Here is a 13,038-nt window from a genome sequence, read left to right as displayed (position 1 = left end):
GTAAAAATGGCCCGTGGCGCTCACTCACCTCCCCTTAAAACCCTGGAGCTCAGCTGAAGAGAAGATGTGAGAGGAGTGAGGCTTAATGGGTGGAGGATCATAGACTCCTAGCGTTGGAAGAGACCCTAAGGGAGCATCCAGTCCAACCCTCCTGACATGCAGGAACTCACAGTCATAGCACCCCTGACAGATGGCTGTCCAGCCTCTGTTGGAAGAGGGAATCACAGGAGAATATTTGCCCATAGAGCATCATTGGAGAATACTTGCCCATAAAGAATCATTGCGGAATATTTGCCCATAGAGAATCATTGGGGAATACATGTCTATGGGGAATGATTGGAGAATACTTGCCCATAGAGAATCATTGGGGAATACTTGTCTATGGGGAATGATTGGAGAAAACTTGCCCATAGAGAATCATTGGGGAATACTTGTCTATGGGGAATGATTGGAGAATACTTGCCCATAGAGAATCATTGGGGAATACTTGTCTATGGGGAATGATTGGAGAAAACTTGCCCATAGAGAATCATTGGGGAATACTTGTCTATGGGGAATGATTGGAGAATACTTGCCCATAGAGAATCATTGGGGAATACTTGTCTATGGGGAATGATTGGAGAATACTTGCCCATAGAGAATCATTGGGGAATACTTGTCTATGGGGAATGATTGGAGAATACTTGCCCATAGAGAATCATTGGGGAATACTTGTCTATGGGGAATGATTGGAGAATACTTGCCCATAGAGAATCATTGGGGAATACTTGTCTATGGGGAATGATTGGAGAATACTTGCCCATAGAGAATCATTGGGGAATACTTGTCTATGGGGAATGATTGGAGAATACTTGCCCATAGAGAATCATTGGGGAATACTTGTCTATGGGGAATGATTGGAGAATACTTGCCCATAAAGAATCATTGGAGAATACCTGCCCATAGGTTAACATTGAATACTTGCCCAATGTTTCCCTGTGGAAAAATATTCTGCAATGATTCTCTATGGGCAAGTATTGTCATTTGTTTTAGTACATCCTTGTCTGTTAGTCCCAAAAGGAGAGTGACCTGAGTCAGATGGTCAGTCTGAATGAGAGAGAGAAAGAGGAGAGTTTGCATGCAGGAATTCCCTATCTATCTAAGGAGGGGGAAAGAGAGTGCAAAAATCTTCCAACAATAGGTTTGCCTTTGGGTCACCATAAGTCGGAAATGACTGGGATGCACACAACAACAACAACAGATAAACCCTAGAAGATGTCATTTTAAAAACCCTAATTCTAAAATCCGTTTGTTTACTGGTTGGCAGCAATTCCCAAAACAATAGTTATAATGCTTGTGGCCGGTAGATGGTGGCACTTAACCAGTGTATATCCTGCCTACACAACTTGGCAGTTTGTGATAGGGGCCAAAATTAAAATCAGCTAAAGCTCTCTGGCCATAGATCGGTTTTTAGTGGCTCACTTTCCAATTAATTATTAAACTATTTTGCAAATAAACCATATTATAACGAAAGGAATTTTCAGTTAATATCAATTAATTAACTTACAACTTAAGATTTTTATTGATCATGAAATCACATTTTAAAAAATCACTTTTGCTAATCAGTTCATAGGAAGGTCAAAGATGAAAGTGCAAAGGCAGGTTTCTTATGCTGAACGTAAAGAAAACAAAAACAATGACTGCAGAAGAAATACAGAGATTCAATCTAGAGAAGGAGGAAAATGAAATGGTCAACGAATTCCCATATTACCCAGGATCAAACCTTGACCAGAATGGAGACTGGGGTCAAGGAATAAGAGAAAGACTAGGAATGGGAAGGGCAGCTATGAAAGGAAAGACATATAACTGAGTTCTAAAGTCAGAATGGTCCAGGCCACTGTATTCCCCATCATCCCCATGAACGGATGGGAGAGATGGACAGTGAAGGAAGCAGAGGGAAAGAAAGCCAACTCCTATGAAATGTGGGGCTGGAGAAGAGGATTTAGGATGATCCCATGGACAGCCAAGAAGACAGACAAATGGGTTCTTGAACAGATCAGACCAGGGCTCTCCTTGGAAGCAAAGATGGCCAAGCAGAGACTATCGTACTTTGGCCACATCATGAGAAGGAACGGATCGCTAGGAAAAACAATAAGGCTAGGAAAGGTAGAAGGTAGAAGAAAGAGAGGAAGACCATAAACCAGACGGAGAGACTCCATGGGGGGGGGGGTCTTATGGCCAAGGGCTTATTGCAGGGTCTGGGCAAGACTGCGGCGGAGGAGAGGGACTCTTGGAGAGGCCTCATCCATGGGGCGCCATGAGTCAGAACCGACTCCAGGGCAGCTAACAACAACAACAACAACAACAACAACAACGCATTTTAGTAAACACATAAGGTTTTCTTGGTCCAAAACACACTGCAGAAATAATCCAGTCTGAGACTGCATTAACTGTCTTAGCTCAGTGCCTGGGAATCCTGGGAATTGTAGTTTATTGTGGCACCAGAGCTCTCTGACAGAGAAGGCTAAATATGTCTCACAAAATGACACTTCCCAGAATTCCCCAGCATTGGGCCAGAGCAGTTAAAGCAGTCTCAAACTGGATTATTCTTGCAGTGTATTTTGGACCCTTACTATTTAATACCATATTTTGCTATATATTCAGGGGCAGCAGTGTTGGCTGTAAAGCAAAGTACAACAACATCCAAAATGCACAGAAGAGTGATACTGTTTAATATATATATATATTTCCCCTGTATGATTTTAAACATCTTTGCCTGATGAAGAAACCGGTGGAGCTTTGAAAGCTTGCATTGCAACATGTATTTTGTGCATTTCATTTGGCCAATGAAGGGTATCATTGTTTTGTGGATTTTACTGCATTTACCTCCTCCTATGCGGCCCAGTTCTTGTATGGTGTTTTTTAATGTTGTAAGCCTTGGGAAAAGGGCGGATGATGATGATGATGATGATGATGATGATGATGATGATGATGATGATGATGATGATAGACAGGGAGAAAGCTGGACAGCAAAGGAGCCCAGAGGAGCATGAAGTCATTCCACATCTTTGCAGGCTGCCTAAAATCCTTTGGTGGGCCACAAGTGGCCCATATGTATAGGCCTGGTTTAATTTAAAGATACGGCCGTGTTAATCTGTAGAATCAGTATTTAGAGAGAACTTGTAGCACCTTTGAGACTCACTGAAAGGAAGAAGTTGGCAGCAGGAGGTTTCACAGACTTAAGTGTACCTCCTCAGATGCAGTTGGACCTTAGATCTTCAAATGAATCTGAGGAAGTAGACTTAAGTCTAGGAAACCTCCTGCTGCCAACTTCTTTCTTTCACTTAGGCGCGTTACAGACCGCCCAAAATGGGTGGTCTTGCACCGCTGCTGGTTGCTCCGCGAGGGAGCCACAGCAGCCAAACCGCGCGGCTCCCTCGCGGAGCAAAAAGAAGCCCCAAAATGGCGCTTCTTTCCACGGCGTGGATATGATGCCACGAGGCGCCAATGGTGGATGCTCAGCTCATGCACATGAAAAATGAAGCATTTGAGAGATTTATATGGACAGATTGGTGTCCAAGAGCAAATACAGCTGTATCAAGCATTATCTGCTTTGCACCAATGCAAAGAGATGATCCTGTGAAACGTATGGAAACAATTTTGTGCCTAATAGATAAATCGTTTATTGCCAAAGGAAAATGAAAAATCACCAGAAGATTGGAGTTTTGCTGGGATCTCTACCAAAGGAATTTTCTCCCTTTGTTTTTGGGATCAATGCAATGCAGCAATCCCTGTTGAAAGATGTTTTATGTCCAAGTTCAAGAGAGAGTCTGAACAGGTGCATCTCTTGCTTGAGCATCTGGTTCTCATATTGGCTCAAGTTAGATTAGCAAAGAACAACAAAGCAATGGGAGATTTGCCTGCGAAGTACCTGAAGGCCAATTGGCAAAGAAGGACGAGCCTGAATGTCAGGCCTGGGTTGGGAAAGGCCCTTTTCAAAGAAGCTGCTTGGCTAATAAGAGATCAGAACAATCGGTCCTTTGCAGCTCTCACCCAAAAATAAAGTTTAGAAACAGCCCAAGGGAGGAACAGGGCCCTTGCAATCGTAAGAATTGTGTTGTTGTTCATTGCCTTGGAGTTGACTTCACCATCTTATGTATGAGACGCCTTCAAATGACCCTTTCCTCAGCTGACCAGCTCAGCTCCTGAAGAAATTCATGGCCATGGTTTCTCCAACTGAATCTGTCCTTTTGGTCTATGGTCTTCCTCTTTTCCTATTGCCCTCCTCCACTTTACCAAGCATTATATTTTTCTAGCGAGTCCTTTCTTCTCATGAAATGGCCAAAATATGACAATCTGTTAGTCAACCTGCTCAAGGATCCATCCACTGATCTTCTTGGCTGTCCATGGCATTTGCAGAACTCTTCTCCAGCACCACATCCCCAATGAACTGATTTTCTTCTTATCCACTTTCTTCTCTGTCTAGCTCTCACCACTAAACATAGGAATGGGAAATACAATGGGATGGACAATCTTAATGTGAGTCTTTGAGGATATCTCTTCACACATCAGGATCTTGCTTAGTTCCTTCATAGCTGCCTTTCCAAGCCCTGGCCTTTTTTGATTTCTTGCCATCTCCTCTGATGACTGAGACCAAGTACGGAAAATCTTGAACAAGGCAGGTGTCCCCAATAATCCTACATCTGTGCATTTCATTTTTCTGCCCTAAGTGCAGTACCTTACATTTCTCTGTGCCTCAGTCTTCTCAGAAAAGGCAAAGGGTGCTCAACCTGAGGATAATGAAGCAGAGGACAGAATAGGGGAAATTCAGCACAAAATAAGTAAAGAGATAGTACAGGAATACCTGTTTAACTTAAATAAATTTAAGTCTCCAGGACCAGATGAGCTACATCCAAGGGTATTAAAAGAACTGGCAAATGTAATATCGGAGCCATTGGCAATAATAGTCTTTGAGGACTCCTGGACAAGAGGAGAAGTCCCAGCTGACTGGAGGAGGGCAAACGTTGTCCCCATCTTCAAAAAGGGGAAAAAAGAGGATCCCAACAATTACCGTCCAATTAGTCTAACATCAGTATTAGGAAAGATTCTGGAGCAGATCATTAAACAGAGAGTCTGTGAACATCTAGAAGGCAATGCCATAATCACAAAAAGTCAACATGGGTTTCAGAGAAACAAGTCATGCCAGACAAATCTAATCTCTTTCTTTGACAAAATGACCAGCTTGGTAGATGAAGGGAATGTTGTGGATGTAGTAGATCTTGATTTCAGTAAGGTCTTTGGCAAGGTTTCCCATGACATTCTTGCAAACAAGCTTGTAAAATGTGGGCTAGACAAAGTAACTGTTAAATGGATTTGTAATTGGTTGACCGGCCAAACCCAAAGGGTGCTCAACAATGGCTCCTTTTCATCCTGGAGAGAAGTGACCAGTGGGGTCCCACAGAGGTCTTTCCTGGGCCTAGTACTGTTCAACATCTTTATCAATGACTTGGAGGAAAAAATTGGGGGAATACTTATCAAATTTGCAGATGACACTAAATTAGGGGGAATAGCTAATACTCCAGAGGACAGGATCAAAATTCAAAATGACCTGAATAGACTAGAAAGCTGGGCCAAAGCTAACAAAATGAACTTCAACAGGGAGAAATGTAAGGTACTGCACTTAGGGCGGAAAAATAAAATGCACAGATATAGGATGGGTGACACCTGGCTGAATGAAACTACATGTGAAAGGGATCTAGGAGTCCAAGTAGACCACAAGTTGAACATGAGTGAACAGTGTGATGTGGCAGCTAACAAGGCCAATGCAATTTTAGGCTGCATCAATAGAAGTATCGTATCTAGATCCAGGGAAGTAATAGTGCCACTATAATCTGCTTTGGTCAGGCCCCACCTAGAATATTGTGTCCAGTTCTGGGCGCCACAATTCAAAAAGGACATTGAGAAACTGGAGCGTGTCCAAAGGAGGGCGACCAAAATGGTGAAGGGTCTGGAAGCCATTCCCTATGAGGAACGACTCAGGGAGCTGGGGATGTTTAGCCTGGAGAAGAGAAGGTTAAGAGGTGATATGATAGCCCTATTTAAATACTTGAAGGGATGTCATATTGAGGAGGGAGCAAGCTTGTTTTCTGCTGCTCCAGAGACTAGGACCCGGAGCAATGGAAAAGAGATTCCACCTCAACATTAGGAGGAATTTCCTGAGAGTAAGGGCTGTTCGACAGTGGAACACACTTCCTCGGAGTGTAGTGGAGTCTCCCTCCTTGGAGGTCTTCAAACGGAGGCTGGATGGCCATCTGTCGGCGATGCTTTGATCTGGATTTCCTGCATGGCAGGGGTTGGACTGGATGGCCCTTGCGGTCTCTTCAAACTCTATGATTCTATGATTCTAAGTTCATTTTGTTAGCTGTGGCCCAGCTTTCTAGTCTATTCAGGTCATTTTGGATCTTGATCCTGTCCTCTGGAGTATTAGCTATTCTTCCTAATTTGGTGTCATCTGCAAATTTGATAAATGTGCTCCCAATTCTGTCACCCAAATCATTGATAAAGATGTTGAACAACACTGGGCCCAGGACAGAGCCCCACTGGACACCCCACTGGTCACTTCTCTCCAGGATGAAAAGGTGCCATTGCTGACCATCCTTTGGGTTTGGCTGGTCAACCAATGGCAAATCCATGTAACAGTTGCCTTGTCTAGTCCACATTTTACAAGCTTGTTTGCAAGAATGTCATGGGGAACCTTGTCAAAGGCCTTACTGAAATCCAGATATACTACATCCACAGCATTCCCTTCATCTACCAAGATGGTCATTTTATCAAAGAAAGAGATAAGGTTTGTCTGGCATGACTTGTTTCTCTGAAACCCATGTTGACTTTTTGTGATGATGGCATTGCCTTCTAGATGTTCACAGACTCTCTGTTTAATGATCTGCTCCAGAATCTTTCCTGGTATTGATGTCAGACTAACTGGAGGATCGTTGTTGGGATCCTCTTTCCCCCCTTTTTTTCAAAGTCACAGATAAAGATGTTGGATAGCATTAGCTGTTGGCACTAGCTGTCGATAGAAGCAGAACCAATGCAGACGAGTGCCTCCTGCAGAGCCAGTCCAGCAAGATGGCATGATGAGTGGTATCAAAGGCCACTAAGAGATCCAGGAAGGTCACTTGGGTAAGACTCCACAGTCTTTCTCCTGGAGATGGTCATCTATCAGAGCAATTAAAGCCAATGGATACAAGCTACAGAAAAAGAGCTTCTAGCTCAGTATTAGGAAGAACTTCCTGACAGCTGGGGATGTTTAGCCTGGAGAAGAGATGGTTAAGAGGTGATATGATAGATATGATAGCCCTGTTTAAGTATTTGAAGGGGTGTCACACTGAGGATGGAGCAAGCTTCTTTTCTGCTGTTCCGGAGAAAAGGGCCCTGAACAATGAATGCAAACTACAGGAAAAGAGATTCCAGCTCAGCATTAGGAGGAACTTCCTGATGGTAAGAACTGTTTGACAGTGGAAGGCGTTGCCTTGGAGAGCAGTGAAGTCTCCTCCTTTGGAGGTCTTTAAACAGAGGCTTGATGGCCGTCTGTCAGAGATGCTTTGTGAGTTCCTGCAGGGCAGAAGGGGGAAAGCCTAGTGGTCTCTTCCAGCTCTATGATTCTATGACAAAGAGGAGGGTGCAGAAAGCCAGACCTCGGGGTAACATTAGTGCCTGAGCTGGCTTTTCTGGGGATATTGTTTGCTCTTCTGTGCCCCTTTGGAAGAAAAAGCCAGGAGATGCTGGGCTGGTGCTGTAGGCAGCCAACCTCTTTTACATTCTTGCCTCTTGGGTGAGAGACCTGTTTTCAAGAGGCACAGCCTGCCCTGAACCCCTAATTTGGAAATCAAATCCAGGCACCACTTCATTTCAGTTCCCTTCTGTGTGATTGTGGTTGTTGCCTTTATTTCTATCCTACCTCCTCCACTCCAAATCAGCACTGAAGGCAGTTTTCAAATGGGAGCAAATAGAATATTACACATGGTTAATATAAAAGACAATTAATTTAATTAAACGATAATTAAATTGTTTTGAAGTTTAAAAACAATGCAATGGCGTGCAATTACAAATTATTAAAAGAAGCACTGCAATTAAAAGAAGCACGGCGTGCCTCCTCCTGGGTCCCCTGGGGCCAAGTATGGCTGGGTATTGCCCCTGAGAAGGCTCTGTCTGTCCTCATCGGTGGAGGTTTGCTGGGCTCCATCTCCTCCTTTGCCTCAGGCAGCAGAGTATCCTGGGTCAGCTCCAGTGCTTGCCAGCCAAGTGGCAATAGTCCATCATACTTGGCTCCAAGGAACCCAGAAGGAAGTGTGCTGTGCTTCTTTTATGCTGTGCACTCAGAGAAGAGGTCCAAACCTAGCAGCTTTCTTGGGCTGGAGGGGGACCCACAATGGGGTGACCTCCAGCCCCCTTCATTGGGGCCAGCGTCCCGGGTACCAGCTTAGCTGGAGTGTCCAGGGAAGGCCCTTATTGGAGTACTGTTGAAAATTGATTGTGGCTTTGGTTATTTGTGGTTAAGAAAGGTTAGCAGTAGCAGCACAAACAGCAAGAAGCGTGTACTCCATAGGAATTTGGTTAAAATCGACTGGATCTGAGCTTCTGGTAAATAAACAAGATACATTGGTAGGCAAAAAAGAGACTTACTTTATTGCTCCATCTAGGTTCTACAAAAGTAACTACTCAGAAGAGAAACCTGTACTTGGCAGAAGAAGACTCTCATGAGTGTAAGTAAGAAGAAGAGAAACCATCTTTAGTAGCAGAATCTGGCTTCTGCTTCCATTCCTGGTGAGAGCAGAGAGAGGAAGAGAGTGAACAAAGGGCAATAAAGTTTACTGGCCCCAGAAAAGGGAAGGGAATGGGAAGTGACCTCTTCACAAGGACACTGACCAAATGGCCATAGAGATATACACCAATGTTCCTGATAGAAAACACACACACACACACTGCCCTTCTCAAGGAAAGTAAACACAGATCTGTTAGCCAAAGTGCATTTTCCTGAATTGTGGTGTGTATGTGGCATTCCAGGGCCACCTGGAAGATGCCATCCCAAGGCAGGAAGGCAGTTGGGGAGTTGCAAATGGGATCATCATCACCTCCATCCTCTGAAGAATGGGCAATGATTGCCTGGCATCTCACCTGATGAACTGGTTTATGACTTAATCCCATTCCCATTCACCTTGGAAATTGCCAGGCCAGGTTACCTGGCCCCATACAATCTGACACCTTTGCCCTGCGGCTAGTTTTAGCCCTTATAAACCCCTGGAAATCTCCCCTTAGTGGGCTAGTTTGGATTTCATGGGGACACTATGCCACTGTGATCTCTAGTCTAGCTCTGGCACTTCTGTCCACTCAACGCTCTTGAAATGGCTGGGTCCCATGCCACTTCACCCTATTGGACTCTGGAAGCAAGCTCCATCCATAGTAAGTATCACCCTTAGTTTTGCCTTAAAATCTACTCTGAGCTAAGCCCTGATTTCCTGCACTTTGAATGAATGAGGGTATGAGAAAGGGATCTAGGAGTCCAAGTAGACCACAAGTTGAACATGAGTCAACAGTGCGATGCAGCAGCTAACAAGGCCAATGCGTTATTAGGGTGCATCAATAGAAGTATAACGTCTAGGTCAAGGGAAGTAATAGTGCCACTCTATTCTGCTCTGGTCAGGCCCCACCTGGAATATTGTGTCCAGTTCTGGGCACCACAATTCAAAAAGGATATTGAGAAACTGGAGCCATGTGTCCAAAGAAGGGCGACTAAAATGGTGAAGGGTCTGGAAACCATGAAGCCCTACGAGGAACGCCTTAGGGAGCTGGGGATGTTTAGCCTGGAGAAGAGAAGGTTAAGAGGTGATATGATAGCCCTGTTTAAATATTTGAAAGGAAGTCATATTGAGGAGGAGCAAGCTTGTTTTCTGCAGCTCCAGAGAACAGGACCCGGAACAATGGATGCAAGCTCCAGGAAAAGAGATTCCAGATCAACATTAGGAGGAACTTCCTGACAGTCAGGGCTGTTCGACAGTGGAATGCACTCCTTCCTCGGAGGGTGATAGAGTCTCCTTCCTTGGAGGTCTTTAAAGAGAGGCTGGATGGCCATCTGTCAGGGATGCTTTGATCTGGATTTCCTGCATGGCAGAATGGGGTTGGACTGGATGGCCCTTGCGGTCTCTTCCAACTCTATGATTCTATGATAGTGAATTGCTGTGCGATTTCCTATCAATAAAAATAATACTTCAATTAGAGAATTCTGCCTCTGCATCATTTCTTGGATCCACTGCCCTCTTGGTCTACAGATGGGAGACGTTCTCTTTGCAGGGTCCTTGTAGCCGACCCCCCTCTCAATTTGAGCTAAGTAAAATTCCACTTTACTATACTTTTGGCTAAAGGTTTACAAACAAGCATTGATGCTAATACTCCAGAAGCCCCAGCCAGGCAGGCCAATGGCCCAGGATTCTGGGGAGTGCAGTCCAAGACGGGGAAGTCTGGGTATGGACCTGTGGCTGCCCCTGCCATTCATCCACCAATGTTGCCAGTCAGCCTGATCTCCCTTTGCCTGGTGCTGCCCGTGGGTGTGTTGCTGGGCTAGCAATTCCTGCTTCTCAGGGACAGGTTGGCCTTTGGGCAATGGCCAACCTCTGCCTGGCAAGCTGTGGCTGGCTGGGCTCCCATGCCCAGGGATCACCTCACCTGTTTGGGAGAATGGGTTGGCTCCTGCCTCAGTTGGGAAGCTGCCTCTCTCCAGGTGCCCAGCAAGGAATGGGGTGGCCCTTGGGTGCCCAGGGAGGGGCTGGGAGGGAGGCCTGGCTCTCCAGCCCTATATTAAGGCCCTCCTGCAGCTGCCAGGGCATTGCCGACTCTTCCAGCTGCCAGGATGGAGGTCTGCGTCATGGAGGTCATGGAGGAACCAGGCTGGTGAGTCTTCTGAGAGTGTAGCTGCTCTGGGGGTCTTATTGGGGGGAAAGGGGCCCCATAAGGAAGGGTGGCTCCTCATCCAGGACATTGGCCTTCAGTTCCCCACCACTACCACCACCATTTCTAGCTTTGCAAAGATTTAAATGAGGATTACAGTTGAGGCTGAAGGGACCCTGGGGAAGCTGGCATAGCAAAGAGAGGAGGAAAAAGATGGGGCCCCAGGGGAAGGATTTCCAATCTTTCTCTCTCTCTCTCTGCAATATTAGACTTTGGGATCTGGAGGGAACTTCCATGCCGGAGGGTGCAGAATTCCTATCTTGCCCCCATCCAATGACAGACCCCCCCACCCTTCTGGGGCTTCTCTGGCTGGACTTTGGACTCAGAGCCTCCTGGTCAACCTTGCTGCCTGTGGTCCACTTCCCAGGTCTTGGGGCTCATGGTTCCCCAGTCCAAGCAGTGCCCCCCCTTGGGCTAGGGACCCCTCCTTGGCCATCTGCCATTTCCTTCTGCCCCTTCTGTCTTCCAGCGAGATGGTGATGAGGATGCCCGCCTCAGAGATGGCCGAACTGATGTGCCTTGCTGCCATGGAGGAGGCTGCTACCAGTTTGGAGGAGATGGCCACCTCTCTCTCCCCAGGAGAAGTGGTCATCTGTGAGGTGAGTCCAGCCCTGCACCCCAAGCGGAGCCTCCCTGGACTCTTTGCCTTGGCAGGGTCTTCCTTCATGCTCAGGTGTGAAGGCTCCATGCTTGTCATCCCTGGGGTTGGAAGGATGAGGACCCTCCATGCCCCTCTCATGCTTCGCCTTTGTCTCCTCTCTCCACAGAGAATGTTTCCTTGCATTTGAAGGTCCCTCCATTGCTGTAGGAGGCTCCATGCTCAGGATGCCCATAGCCAGCAGGTGAAGAACCGGCCGAGTCCCTGTGGCCCCCTCCCCTCTTTTCCCAGTGCCTCCCCCTCCCTTCTCCCCAGGAACTTTTCCAGAGGAATAAAAGCTGCTGGCTTTGAAGGCCAATTGGGCTCCGGATCTCTTTTAGGGATGGAGGGCAAGTGGGATCCATGGGGCTGGAGGGGGGGGGGTCCCTCTGTCCAGGCAGAGAAGCCCACCGAGGGGTCTCTGGGCCCAGCTCTTGCCAAGAAGGGGTTGCTGGGAAATGCAATCCAAGATTGCAAGATTGCAATGGAAGATAGTAAAAGAGGTTGTTTTTTAAAGAAATATCAAATGGAGAGTGACAGACTTTAATGAGAAGGCGTAGGTCCCTGGAAAAGACAATAGTGCCAGGAAAGGTGGAGGGAAACAGAAAGAGGGGAAGGCCACATACCAGATGGATGGACTCAGCTGGCATGGACCCACAGCTTTGCAGGACCTGAGTAAAACAGTGGAAGATAGGGGTTCTTGGAGGGGTCTCATCCACAGGTCGCCAGGAGTCAAAGTCAGCCTGAGCGCAGAAAACAACATCAAAAACATTTGCAGAGAGGGAATGGCTAATGTCGAGTCCTTTGCCATTTCCAAAATCTGCAGTAAGCAATCGCAATTGCTTCTCAGCCTTTTGGCTAAGATCAAGTGTAAAATCTGCTATAAGCAAAGTCAGTTTCTGAGCCAGTTCTTGACAAGAGAGATACTGAAGTCTTTGGGAAGCAAAGCAACTTCTGGGGAATTCATGCATTCATTTAACGTATTCATAACCCACTCTTCTGCCATAGAGGCTCTCATAAATGACAATCCAACAAGAGTTTTTCAGGGGTCAGAGGAGATGTAACATTAGCAGAGAGAGAACAACCAATTCCGCTCTGATAGCCTTTAGGGCTGAAGGGCGGGATATAAATGCCTTTGCAGCATCCGAAATCCAAAATAAGGGAAAGGCAGCCGTTCCAGAGCAGTTTCTGTCTCACCTTTGGGGCAAAATCATTTCTCCTGAAATATTTCCCTCTGAAATGAGACCTTTATTTTGAGAATGTCTGCTACCAAGAAAGGGTTTGAAATGCATCAAGAGTTTTTTCAGGGGTGGGGAATTAAACCTTTGCAGAGAGGGAATGCCCAGTTTTAAGTCCTTTCCTGCTTCCAAAATCTATGGTTAGCAAAGCAGTTTTCTAAGGAGTTTATCAGACTCAAG

The 13,038-nt window shown here is 46.1% G+C and overlaps 1 long non-coding RNA gene and 1 pseudogene across 1 annotated transcript; both read left to right on the top strand.

The window, feature by feature from the left end:
- Positions 1 to 8,679: 8,679 nt before the first annotated feature.
- Positions 8,680 to 11,904, top strand: LOC149317757 (uncharacterized). The gene is made up of 3 exons (XR_016280755.1): positions 8,680 to 8,744; positions 11,453 to 11,582; positions 11,751 to 11,904. It is a non-coding gene; the product is annotated as an uncharacterized LOC149317757 (long non-coding RNA).
- A 554-nt stretch (positions 11,905 to 12,458) lies between these two features.
- On the top strand, positions 12,459 to 12,620 carry LOC149317756 (U2 spliceosomal RNA; annotated as a pseudogene).
- The last annotated feature ends 418 nt before the right edge of the window (positions 12,621 to 13,038 follow it).

The sequence above is a fragment of the Sceloporus occidentalis genome, unplaced genomic scaffold (genome assembly GCF_023333645.1).
Source record: "Sceloporus occidentalis isolate IW3139 unplaced genomic scaffold, rSceOcc1.0.p SCAF_3, whole genome shotgun sequence".
Taxonomy (NCBI): Eukaryota; Metazoa; Chordata; class Lepidosauria; order Squamata; family Phrynosomatidae; genus Sceloporus; species Sceloporus occidentalis.
The sequence above is the reverse complement of the archived record's forward strand: the minus strand, read 5'-3'. Positions and strand labels throughout refer to the sequence as shown.